The 12423-nt window shown below is 37.1% G+C and overlaps 1 protein-coding gene across 4 annotated transcripts in view; it reads left to right on the forward strand.

The window, feature by feature from the left end:
• LOC124308603 (hemicentin-2-like) overlaps nt 1-12423 on the forward strand; it is a 162407-nt gene that overhangs the window by 12319 nt on the left and 137665 nt on the right. The gene's annotated exons all lie outside the window — the stretch shown is intronic.

Consider the following 12423-nt stretch of genomic DNA (forward strand, 5'->3'; position numbering starts at 1 on the left):
AACATGTTCATAATTACCGATATGCATCGATCCGGGGAAACAATTATTTACGACGTGATACGGAACTCGCGATTTCCTCGGCAAGTCAGGGTGTGGATTCAAGCTTCAAAGTCTCTACGAGGCGAAGGCATTTCTATAAGACTCGCCTGGCTCTGAAACTCTTCGGACTAACCAAAGCTCGTGGAAATATATCATCCTCGTCGATTTCCACGTGCGCAATCGGCTTTTATTTCTTGGATATGGATGCACTCAATCGTACTTCATAAGCTCAAAACTTGCGATGCACTTTTCAATTCATATTCGAGAATAATGTCAGATGTTCGCTGATGTTTCTCGATTGTTCGGTGATTCCAGTTTTGACGAATTACTGTGCCTGCATGTTCCTGGTCATTCCCCTCTATGTTCTGACACAAATATGAAAAATATGATTTTAAAGTGTACAATTTCATATTCAATTTGAAAAAAAAGGATCAATGTAGCATCAAAATTACTGTCGTTGTAGCCACAAAGTATTGGAGTGTATGATAATAAAAAAGTTGAGAATGTTTTGGTGGTCAAGGTACCTTTCAGGCTTTTACAGGACAGTTTTATGATGAATAAAATTTGGCAGGGTTATCAGATTTTATACTGAGGAAAGTACGTTTCCTTGATTTCAAGCAACATTTTTACCTGTATTTTAGAAACAAAATTTAACACCCTCCATTTGGATGCCTTCGTTGTCAGACACACCCTGAAAGATCTGCCAAACACCCAATAACCCCTGGTGTTCACTGTAGAAGGAAAAAATGAAGGAAAAGATGCTGACAAGATGTTGATCACCCAAATTCGTCGAAGCGTCGAAGACGCGCTTGGAAAATAAACTGCCCCTAATTCTATCCGAGTATCTCTCTCCTGGGAAGCAGTAACTGCTCGAAGGTTTATATTGTTCGAAACCCTCTTCGGAATACCCTCGCACAGTTTAACGGTGGACGTGTTCCTCTCGTCCGTTGTTTGAAAATGAAAAAAAAAATAAACGGAGAAGTCGAAAAAAAAGCTCAGACAAAGTAACCCCGTGTCGTTTTTCACCTCCAATTAATGCCAAAAGTTGAGAGTGGTGCCACGGTTAACAATCCGGAACAGTTTTCAATCGGAGAGTCGAGGAGGTTGAGGGATCAAAGTTACGGTTACAGGAAAGTTTACGGTCTGAAACCGGTAACGAGACAACTTTGACGTTCATCTTGATTGGCCAAGCCGTGCTTCCGTTATATTTAGCGGCTTAGAATGGGATTCGTCTATGATATACACCGATAAAACCGGTACCAAACGCTATTACGTCGTATCGCTGTCAGGATGTTCGCCTTCCGACATTGGTCAGCTTTGCTCTCCGTTGCACGGACACACCTGGAACGCCAACTCAACTCGGGTATTACATGAACGTCTGGAAAATATGCGCGTGATAATAAAGATGATAATAATAATAGTAACGGTTTATTCATGTCCATGGCAATGTTGGGCGAATGTTACATATAAATATAAAATGGAATAGGTACAGAAGTACTCGAAAGTATTACAATGTTAAACTAAGCTATGGATGAGGAGAGGTGCACTGAGAAAAATTTCATTTGTTACAGTAACTAGAAAAATTCAGTAAAACAGGTATCGCTAGAAAAAGTGTTTGAATATTGTTGGAATGACGAACTAATTTTCAAACATATACGATTATTAATGAAAAATTTATAATCCTTTGACCAAAATATTGTCGAAAATATTTTTGTAACATAACGTTGAGATTGAAATTCAAAAATCTACCCAAGAACTCGATTCGATAAACAAATTTCAAGATTGTGACAACATTTCAAATCGAAAACGTGGTCATGTCACCATTTTGTTATTAATTTCAACGATAAAATTCTAAAACGTTCTTGAAACCATAAACAATGGAACCCTGAAACTCGAATTTCTCCGAGTGTTTTCATTTTCTTGATAAAAAAAAAAAAAACTACAAATAGGTGTGATTTTAGACCGTCCAAGCTGTGCTCCTCCCCCTTAAGCACGGTGTCAGTTTTACTCTGTAATCTCACCAGGAATCGAACAGTCTGCTTTCGTAACACGAGCTTTGTCGCAGATGAAATAAAAAAACAGCGGTAGATACTCGGTATAATGTTTGCCAAAAAGTGACAGTGGGATCCACTTTCAATGAATTCGATATCTTCTCCGTCGTATCGATGTTGGAACGAAAGTTTGACCGTAATAAAAAGTCCCAAGGCGCCGTGAATCGGAGTGGTAAAACTAAATTGACTTCACCGTGCTGCATGCACTTGGGGGGGGGGGGGGGGGGGGGGGTGACCAGTGATGTAGTGTTCGTTAGGTTAGATTGAGGCAAGTGATTGGATTATAGAGGGTGAGTGATTGATGACGTTCTTAACAGGGTGATAGTACCGGATAAGAAATACGTGAGGTGTTTTTTTTTTTTTCTGTTCTTTTCTCTTTTGTTTTCTCTCCTATCTTTCTCGTCTACTCGATCGACAATAACACGGAGAAAACAATTTCCCTGAGTGTGTGAAATTCTTCTTACTAATGCTTTTAAGATACTTATCATGTCGCATATCTAATGGCAACACGATCTTTTGCTTATGAAACAGGCAAAAGGGCGTATATTTTTTTTTATCGTATCTAGACTTGAAAATATGAAAATATGATCTGAGAAAAGTTTCATTTGTTACAGTAACTAGAAAAATTCAGTTCATCGATACGTTACTAGTGTTAAATGAAACCGCGGAATGGTGTACGTACATAGTAAGAAAGATATAGGTGAATAATTATACCGAAATATGAGCTGAGCAAAGGTGAAACGGATCGGAAATGAAAAGGAGTGAATTGCGAAGAGAGACGAAGAACAAAAAATAAAAATAAAGCCAACGAACAGACAATGCGGGAAAATGAATAAATGGGGCGGATTTGTGAGACTACTCATTGGCTCGTTGATTTCTCGGCACGATTGAAAGACTTGGCAGGGATTGAAACAAATGAGGTATCATTTGAGAGCTTAATCAACGGGTTAAGCTCAGGCGGGGTTTGGCTCTTTTCGAAGTCTGTGGAAGGGTGAGGGGGGAGGAGGAAGTAGAGGCATGGAATGAGTGAGTGACGCAGTGACAGAGGCGGAATTGGCCGAAAATTGATGATGCCGTTTTTGGTTGACTAACGAGTATTTCCCTGAGAAATAATAAATGTAATTGACGGTTGATAGGCGTTTTCCTTGATCGATCGATCGAGCAAGAATGGTTTGTTTCTCTCTGATTTGTCTCAGCTTTTTTGTTTTTTCTTTTCTTACATTCGTCAGCGTTTTTCCGCCTACGTGGAAACCCTTAGTTTTTAGAAACTGAACGAAAATAAAGCGACAAAATCATCGTTGACTGACTAAATGTTTTTTTGATAGAATCGTAAAGATGGAACGGAGTTAAAGTTCCGAATTTGAAATGTTCCGAAGACTTCCAATTTCGAATTATTTGGTGGGGAGACTCGAAGTGACGAAATCAAACTTTGCATAAACAATAAAGCTTCACATGGTTGGAAACCCAGCTGCTCAAAATTTCGAACAGTAAAGTTCCGGCAGAGCAAAGTTCCGAAAAGTAAAGTTTCGAAAATTAAGATATACTCACACAGCGTAGTTTACTCAACGAGTGAATGTGAAAAATCAGAATGACCAGGATTGCGGATGTAAAAATATCGAAAATCCAAAACAAAGAAAGATCAAAGTGTTGAAATTTTACCGAGCCAGAAATTCACAGAACTGAAAATCTTCGATCATTCGGAATTTCGATTCTTCAGATTTCCAAATTTTCTCATTCTCGCACTTTAGGAACTTTGACTTGTCGAAGTTACGCCCTCTCACAGTATTTTATCCTTTCGGAATTTAGAGCCTCTGGTTTCCGACCATTCGAAACTATGATATTTCGTCAAAGTTTGATTTCTTCGTTTTAAATTTCGTCACCAAAAAATAAAAAATTTGGCACTTTCGAAATTTTTCAAATTTAGAATTTCAACCCCGCCCCCGTCAACATGCAGGCTATGAAGTGAAAACAAAAAAAAATAACAACAACCTAGCACACCAATCAACCGCTGAATGGATCATCGAGCTGCGCGCGATTCGTAGATGATGAATTTGAAACCCCTCAATATTATCAGGTTCGCGTGGCCGTAATTTTCCCACGGTAATTCAACCCTGTTGTAAACGCGTCTCCGCTGCAATGACGAACTCTCGAAACCCCGATACGTGAACTCTATGAAAGGAGCCTCGTAGCAAAGCGTCAAAATTTGCGGGATGCCGCTAATTGGATAAAATTTTCACTAACGGGCTTCAAACCCTCTCCGAGTAAAATCGCTCCCGTATATGAACCGCGTAATATACCGATACATCGAGATTTTGCCTCGCTGTTAAAGCGAAGGAGAAGAAAGAAGAGAGAGAGAAAAAAAACGAAAAAATTGCAACCGAAGATATGATATCAAAAACGAAAACAGGATCGTTTTTTTTTTTTTTTTTTTTTTTTTTTGCGTTGTTGGAAAAATTGCAGCGCATGGTTTTGATTTATTTGCTTTCTTTTTTTCTTTCAAGCAAACGAGTCGAAATCCTTTTTACAAAGTAGAAAATACGATATCGTTGAGGTGAAAGAGAAAAAAAAAAAAAAGAAATAAAATGAAACTCTTTTCCTCGAATTTTACTTTTTGATATTATTATTTTCTAGAGCTCCTTGCCGCAAAATCGTATTATGTGATATTATAAAATTGTTGGAATGATGAAAAATACGGGGACAAACAGTTTTTTTCATTGAGTACGAAGCTCGCTGCGCCATCAAAAGGATACTTTCCTCTGTCAATATTTGCCGTACGTCAAAAGTATCTACGTGACCATTTCCTACGGTGAAAAAGGAAGAAAAAAAACTGGTGAAATAAAACTAACAAAAAAAAAAAAAAAAACGTTGTCTGACAGAAATCCGCGAACGAGAAAATCCGCATATTATATGCGACGGTGAAATTTGTCTCCTCTGGCTCTCCGAAAGGAAAATTCATTCCTTTTGTATGTTGCTATGTATACGATATTGTACCACTGGTTTCATTCCCACCATCAGGGTTAATCGACGTAAGATTTTGTTATTTCCTGGCGCAGTCCAGAATCCCGTTGAGATGGTAAGAAATGAGTAGAACTTTTCCGATTCTAACTTGTTTCATAATTTTTTCTTCTCCTCGTTCTCTTGTACGAACGCAAGTGTATGGGGCATTCCGTGAGATTTCGGTCAAGATTTTTTTTACGTCGATGTCTCAGATTCGCTTTATAATTTTTTGTGTGAAAGCACGTGACGAAAAATGCAATCGAAATTTTGTTTGAGAATTTTTAACACAAGTATAATTTCAATACTTGTTAAAATAAGAATCTTGATTTTTGAGATCTGACAAAAGTGACAAAAATCTTATGAAATATAATATAAATTTTTTTTTTTTTCAACGCCTGTTAGAAGATGCAGATTTCATAACTTCAAAAAATAAATCAGTAAAATAATAATAAAGAAAACATTACAGTTATTGAATTGAATTTTTGACACCAGAATGAACATAAAATGGTAGGAAAAATTTCCATTCAGACAGATATCATAATGAGTTATCAAAAATTTTTCGCTACATTTTACAAGATTTTTCTGAATTTTTCACATTTCAGAAAGTGGGGTTTTATTTTTTTTAAGTTTTTAAATTATACTTCAGATACGCTGGGTTGGAAAATTCTGAAAAAAATCTGATTTCGTTCTTCGTGTTGAACAGTCGCAAAAAGAAAAAAAAAATCTGATAAAGCCAATCTGAGACATCGACGTAGAATCTTGATCGAGATGTCATGGAATACCCCGTATATATACACACGCCATTTCTCTTCTTCTTTCTTGGATGTATTTATTTTCCCCACGGGTTCGAGACCGCTGGATGTTCGGAAAAACCGCGTATCCTCGAGAAAATCCTCACCGTATAGAGTTTATGCCCAATTTGGGGGAGGAACGTTTGCGGCAAAAGCGGCTGATATTTACCAGAAGGTGTACGGCTGATCTCACGGTCCAGAAATTCTCCGCGGTTACCCGGCAAAGATCCTCCTCTCCCTAATTGCCCGCAAAGTGTAATTAAATTAACCACCGTCTCATTATTAAAATCCACCACCACCCATTGCAATGGTGTTTGAAAAATTCATTATTCATTATTTTACCAATATCAAGCGTTATTTAAATTCCGGCCTGTTGAAACATTTCATACCTTTATATATAAAACAACAACAACAACAACAACAACAATAACATTAATATTATAATATATAATAAAATATTATCACCGTCGTAAGACCGTCCGCAAAATTCGTTTTAATCGCATCGTTAATAAAGCCGGTAACTTTATAATTCCCCGTTTCGAATGGGAGCGTAAAATTTTTTCCCACAAGAATTTTAAGTATGCAATAAACACTGCGGGTGAGAAAAAAAAATATCATTACTTAAAATTATTCAGCAGATTTTTCACCCGCTTATCGCCTACAATTCAAAAATACTGTTTCTAATGAAACGGAAAAAAAAAAAATAAGAATAAAAAAAATAAGATATGTTTTAAAATTATTTTCATCACATATCATTATCGTTGTTATTATTATTATTATTATGGTTAGATCCGAAAAATTTTTGAGCTTTATGCGCGAGCAATGTTCGAAGAATGAGGATGTAGCTGTTCCGAAAAGGGTAGCAAGAATTTTCAGTACATTATATTATGATATTACGTTGAATTGCGACGATTCTACAACGCTGAATTATTCATGACGTCTGAACCAGCAGATCCCCAAGCTCGTCAAATTTTTCCATTGTCTACGTTTTTTTTTTTCTTCTCTTTTCTTTCTTCTCTCTCTCTCTCTCTCTCTCTCTCTCTCGCTCTCGCTCTCTCTCTTTTTTCTTTGTTCTGTTTTCACCGCAGCTGAGAAATTTCGTCCGATTTTTTCAAGTGTATGAGAATCAACGAACAGTAACGCCCAACTTTTACATTCCGGATGAATTTTGTCGTTTTGTAAAATCCGTGTATATTTTCTGATCGATGCTATGCTTCGAAACACAATCACATGAATTCACCCATTAAGCGTTAAGTAGGTGGAAATAAAACGAAGACATTGAGGAATAAAATTCAATCATACAATTTTTACTACTTTTCTTCCACATTGTTATCGTTTGTTTTTTTTTTTGTGTTTTTTTTCCAATTATTTTGAGACTATTGATATGAGAGCTCGACGTTGATTTGAGGTTAGAAAAACGCTAATTTTTGCTACGGTGATTAGAAAACATATAGCTAGGGACAATGGTACGTGAAAAAAAAAAGTGAGAAAGTTAGTTACTGATAGAATAAATTTTATGAGGCTGAAGTTTTTAGCGTTAACGTAACGAAGCGTTGAAGAGAAAAAAAGTTGGTATTTTTCTAAGGCAGAAAACGATGTCGATCTGAAACCGCAGCCCATAAAAAATATTAGGTTGAAGTTGGTAACGTTATTGTTACGATTTAAATGCTGATGAAAAATGTTGTATTTCGAGATGTTGGAATTGTTTAAAATTCATCAAACCTTCATAAAACAAGACATATTCATATATTGAAATCTTTGTTTTTTTCAAAGTAAATGTAAAGCATAAGAAAATGGTGAATTTTTCTCAAAATTTCGTTACAATAACGTAGCAAAATTCAACCTCGTTAGATTTTCTATTTATAAGCTGGAAAACATGTTTATTTTTTTTTTTCAATTTGTAACTAAAAGCATCTTTTTCGGTTATAAGGTGAAGAAAAAGGGAAACAAAAATTCAGCTCCGGTTATCGCTTAGTCCTTAACTTGTTTCATTTTTGACAACAGTTTTTTTAACGATATCTGTTTTACTCAATTTTTCTAGTTACTACTAAAAATGAAATTTTCGTCACAAAAGTTTTAAACGCAGAATTGAATACGAATCGTTTCAAAATGGCGTCGGAATGACAAATTGAGGCGTGTTGACGATACTCGGTGGTTTACGGACCAGAGCGGAGGTCGAACAATTACCAACACTGGGCTGCAGCCGAACGGATCGGCCATGGTGGTACAAGGGATGTAATTCTCATTAGCCCGCAATGCCGGCGGATAGTCAGGCTCAATTAGTATGATAACCAATTGGCAGGGATACACCAGCCGCTTTCGGACCGATACTAAACCGTCGATTATCTCCTGCATCGGATGTACAGCGGCGCCGTGGCTTCCCGTCTAACGATTCGAATACACCCGCTAAATAATCGACGCAAGAGCTGATGAAAATTTGACTCGTCGAGTAAGACACGAGACGTGTTTCCTTGCCAGTTTCTCGATCTTGTCATTGATCCTCGATAATGCGAAAAGAGGAATTTAGCAACCAAAAGCTAAGTTAGAATCGCGAAAAAATATTTAAAACGCAAGAAGTGAAAACTTCGTGATAAAATATAGAAATTAAGGAGAGACTATTTGAGAAAAAAATAAATAAAAAGTAAATGAAGTGAAATCTGAGAGGCAAGTTTACTGGTGAAAAGACCATTGGTATTTACAATTTTAACATTATACACTTGTTTATAGAATTTGTTTGTGGAATGAATGAACGAAGGAATCTTAATTTTAAGGACGACTCGTGTTTCATCTAATGGAGTCAAAAATAAGAGAAACCGTGCTTTGTTACATTGTTAAATCATTTTTTACGAACTCGGTGATCGAATTTTATTCGGTTTATTCATTTCGTAATGCTTACAATTAGTGGATAATATATCACGTTGATTTCGTAATTTTTGTTCGTTTCTATCGTCGGCGTAAATAACATTGCTGGAAATTTGTTGAACTACATTTTCTTCTCTTTATCTTTCCTCCAATTTTCATTCCGTGATTTCGCACCGAAGACGTGTGTTTTTTTAAGGGTGAGAACTTTCTTCGTTTCATCAACTTTCAGGCCCGTCCCTCGTATTTTATTTCTTCAAGTTACCCTCAGGATCGAGCCAATCATTCTCTGACTTTGTTGAGCTTTCGAGTCCATCCGATGTATCCCTTATTTGGCCGATTGTTTTGCTACCGATTCCTGTTTTATCGCTGTATTTCAGGGATACTCGAGACTCACCCTTACATATCCCCGACATTCCTATATAACCCTACTTTCGTTTCCCGAGTTTTTTTTTTTTTGTTTCTCCCTACTTACGATTGGCGGAAATCTTTCGACCTGCAAAAACAGAAGCTGTGAAGTTTTTAAAAGATAGAAACAGGAATGTGGTAGATGGGTTACGTCAATCGGTACATAAATCGATTTATTGCGTAAACGTCGGTATTTCGATGAATTCCGTTAGCGAAAGAAAGTGGAATTAAAAGCGAAAAGTCATAAAGTGCGGTGAGAAGGAAGTGGAGAAATTTTTTCACTCGATTCTGTACAAAGAATTTTCTTTCTTCTTCGTTTTTACCGGTATTTTACGCCTGGATTGTACGACATTCTTCAGGGGTTATTTTTGGTCGCGATACGGGAAACTCTTTAGAAGGTTGGGGAGAAAAAAAAATGCTTAAACGAATTTCGAATTCTATTCGGTAGCTCTGTTCTCTTTGTCAAGGGAAAAAGAAACTCGCCACTCGAACAGCCGAGGCGATTAACGAACGAGGACACGGAATCCTGACACTTTGGCGAAACAAAGGCCCCGGAAACGCTTCGAACTCAGAAAGTCGAAGCTTCCTGGACGCCGTTACGTAAAGTACAACCGTTGTTATCAGCCGGACAATGAAATCACTCTGGGAAATTGTTTTGAACGCGTCTCGCTTCCCGAATTTCATCCGGAAAATAGTCGATCAAACGGACACAGTATATTGCTTGTTAAAACTTGAGCGTTGGAAATTAAATACATATACTGAATATTTTGAATCAAAGACTCATATGACTACTAGGTTTTTTAAAAATGAATTCAGTTCGGCCGAAAATTTATTTACCAAGCTTCAATTTTCGCGCCAAATTACCAAAATTTGTCAATTCCTCAAAACTTTCTCATCAGAATTCAGTACGAATGAGAACTTGAGTTTTGGATGAAACTTGATTCATTCCAACTTCAAGCACACGTTCAATGATGGTATTTTTTACGGACGGAACGTTTCTTTTTGGAAGTTGATACATTGAATTTGTGTTTTTTTATTTCAACGATCGAATTTCGACGGTATAATACTTGGGGACAAAAACTCTGCGTAAGTATCTTTAAGGCAGGGGAAATTCCCCCAGATCATTTTCACGATGTCTCTCTTAATGGTACGGTTCCGACATCTCGAGGGATTGCTTCATGCCCCACTCAGACTTGAACTACGCTTTTTTTTTTTGCTCGACTACTTACATATTTATGGCTGATCTTTGAGGGTAAGGGAACATCTCAACTCTCAAGTACTTCAAATTCACCGTACTCGCTAATAAGAGAGACGAGAAAACTGTCGAAGAAATTCAAAACCTAATGGAATATATTGAAATATTGTACCAGCTGGTGATATTAACGGAAACGAAAGTTTTCTTTTGCAACTAATGACAAACAGGGTTAAATGACATTCTTTTTTCTAATCCCAGTCTCTTTCAGAGATTGTAATTCGTTGTCAAAATAAGGTTCATTTTTTTAGAAATCAGTTCACCGTAAAATACAGGTTTTGTCTTTCGACAGTGAGAAAGAGAAATTCAAATTCAAGGTGTTAGAGAATAGATATATTCAAGTGGATCCCTTATTTGAATCCATTTTAGAGGGTTTCCAGATTGAACATATCAGAGAACCGAGATCGAAAAAATGTTGAGGGATAGAAAGTTTTTTTTCGAAGCCATATTTACTTATGCATAAGACGATAAGTTTCCCATCTTCGTTTCACTTCCTTTCGCCTTGTTTGCTGAACTTGATCTACACCTCAATTCAGAAAATACTTCTATAAAAAAAAAAGAAGAATTCGTTTTACATTTATCGTATACGGTTTTGAAATTAACTTTTTAAATATTCTTACATGAAAGTTGGGGTTGAACGAAACTTTTTTCGAGAGTAAAAAATAGTCCAAATACACTTGAGGGTAAAATAAAAGACACAGTGATGAAAAAGATTTCGTCAGATACGTAACTTTGATAACTTTGATGTGTTTGAAGTTATACTTAATTAGGATTTTAGAAAGATCAATTTTCTCATTTAATTTTTTTAACGTACATATATTCTAGTATATACACAAAAAATTTCATGTCCATCAGACAAGCATTCTCAAAGTTACGCGGATATTTGCTAAGACGCCCCGAAGCGTTTGAAAGTGATTTAGAAACTTTGTCTCAAATTCTTACACAAGCTTTATGAATATATTTTTCAGTCTCGAATCGACGGTTTTTTTCTCGTCGATAAATAATTTCTTTCTCTATTATTTTAGCTTTAAAAATCATTGTTTTTACAAATAAATATCAGAATCAAGTTCAACGTTGCCCCAATAGGTGTATAAATTTTTTTGATAATAAATTGAAAAGTATTTTCATGAAAAATTCTTGAAAAATCGTTTTTCTCGGCTTCCTGACTAGGTACAACCCGTGAAAGGTCACGATTATTATCCCCACCGTTGCCATACCTATTTTCAACGAACGAAATTTACGCATTCAAAATTTGTACCTACAACGACTCGTTTCACCCTTATTATACGGATGCCGAGTTACGGCGGCACGGTCCCTGAAATTCCCCATAAGAAATAAAACTTTCGGCTAGTCCCGAAACGTGTCATTGCGGCGTGTATATTGCCTCGGGTTATACACGTGTCTACATACCCAACGTGTCGAACGTTCATCTCGTGCCAGTAACGAGAAGCTGTAACTCGACAGGTAGCCATAGTCGCGCTGACGGTGTTCGGAATTTTATGGGGAAAAATGCGGGTTTTGCTTATACGGCGAGCTTCCAGCGGGAACCATTTCCCGTAAATGTTGCCTCCCCGTCGTTGCATGCTCGGCTTATACTCGCCTCTCCTGCAATATTCGCTGTGTCGCGCCGTTTCCCCGATATTCCTGCCCGTTATATGCATCGGCATATAAATGACCCAAAGAGCGACGTCTTACCCTCCAACCGTACTTGGCTCGTATTTCCCGATAATGTTATTCACTATCACACTCCGAGATCAAACTTGTCCTCCACCTCCTCCCGGGTCCCTCTTGTTCCCTTTGAAATTCTAACAGGATGTGTTGCATCAAGTGACAGCGGTGGGATTTGGTCAACGTTTCACTGGCAGTCATTATTCGTCGGTAGTCACTTGGCATTTCTCAACCTTGATAGGTCACTCGGGGTCAATTTCATCCAAAACATTCTTCAATATCCTCCTAGAGTCCCTTACTCTTTGAAATTTGCCTCGTGGCGACATTCTTCGCGCGAAATAAAGGCCGTTTTTCCACA

Source organism: Neodiprion virginianus, chromosome 7, assembly GCF_021901495.1.
Source record: "Neodiprion virginianus isolate iyNeoVirg1 chromosome 7, iyNeoVirg1.1, whole genome shotgun sequence".
Classification (NCBI taxonomy): domain Eukaryota; kingdom Metazoa; phylum Arthropoda; class Insecta; order Hymenoptera; family Diprionidae; genus Neodiprion; species Neodiprion virginianus.